Genomic DNA, 853 nt, shown 5'->3' with positions numbered 1-853 from the left:
TCTTCCGAGGCTCGTCACTAGTAGACCCCACCCTTGTGTCACAAGGCGTCGCCGAAGACTGACGATCAAGTCGAATGCGAGCTAAAGCCACCATGGAGAGCCGATTGGCCGACTTGGTCGTAGGGACCAAAGCCTCTGTCGCCTCTAACAAAACGCGGATGCTCGGATATCCATACGCGTCAATCTGCGCGGGCTCCAGAGCGTTGTCGATCGTGGCCTGGTATTGTTCCGGATCCTTGTGTTCGAGCGAAGTCAACGTGTCCGCGAGAGGTCCGTCGTAGTGCAGACACTTCTTGTTGTCGCGACCGGGCTGACCTTTCCATGCAGAACATCAGCGGACACTTGTCGAAGAGCGTGAGGAATCCGTAGAGACCCCAGGTTTCAATGCACAAACTGATGAAGGCTACACGAGCCTGTACGACGCGCATCTTGGCCTTACGACGATTATTCTGCGCCGCCTCCGACGTCAGAGGCGCGTAAAGGGCCTATTTCCAGAACGCCCGACGGTGAGACATCCAGAAACGCCAATGACCTCGATAGATCGCGCGGAAACGAAGCGGGTTGTACCATTGCGGACGCCCTGTCCAAGGGTGCGCAGTACACCAGGGCTTCTTTCGGACCGCCTCCGCTTTTGCCAGGATGGAGTAAACAGCGGCCTTCACGGAGTCGGGAGCGTCGAGATTCAAGTCGCCTAGCGCCTGATACCCAGCTGAAGGAGCGAGAGGAGACGTAGACTTGTCGGCCTTGTCACTACTCCGCAGCTTCTTGGACGTCTTGATTGGGGGCAGCCCACTGCACGTTTTCCGCTTGCCGCGAACAGGCTTCTTCGCCGTCGAGGTGGAAGGGGGGTGGG

The sequence above is a fragment of the Phytophthora infestans genome, genomic scaffold (genome assembly GCF_000142945.1).
Source record: "Phytophthora infestans T30-4 supercont1.61 genomic scaffold, whole genome shotgun sequence".
Classification (NCBI taxonomy): Eukaryota; Oomycota; class Peronosporomycetes; order Peronosporales; family Peronosporaceae; genus Phytophthora; species Phytophthora infestans.
This window is presented reverse-complemented; position numbering follows the sequence as displayed.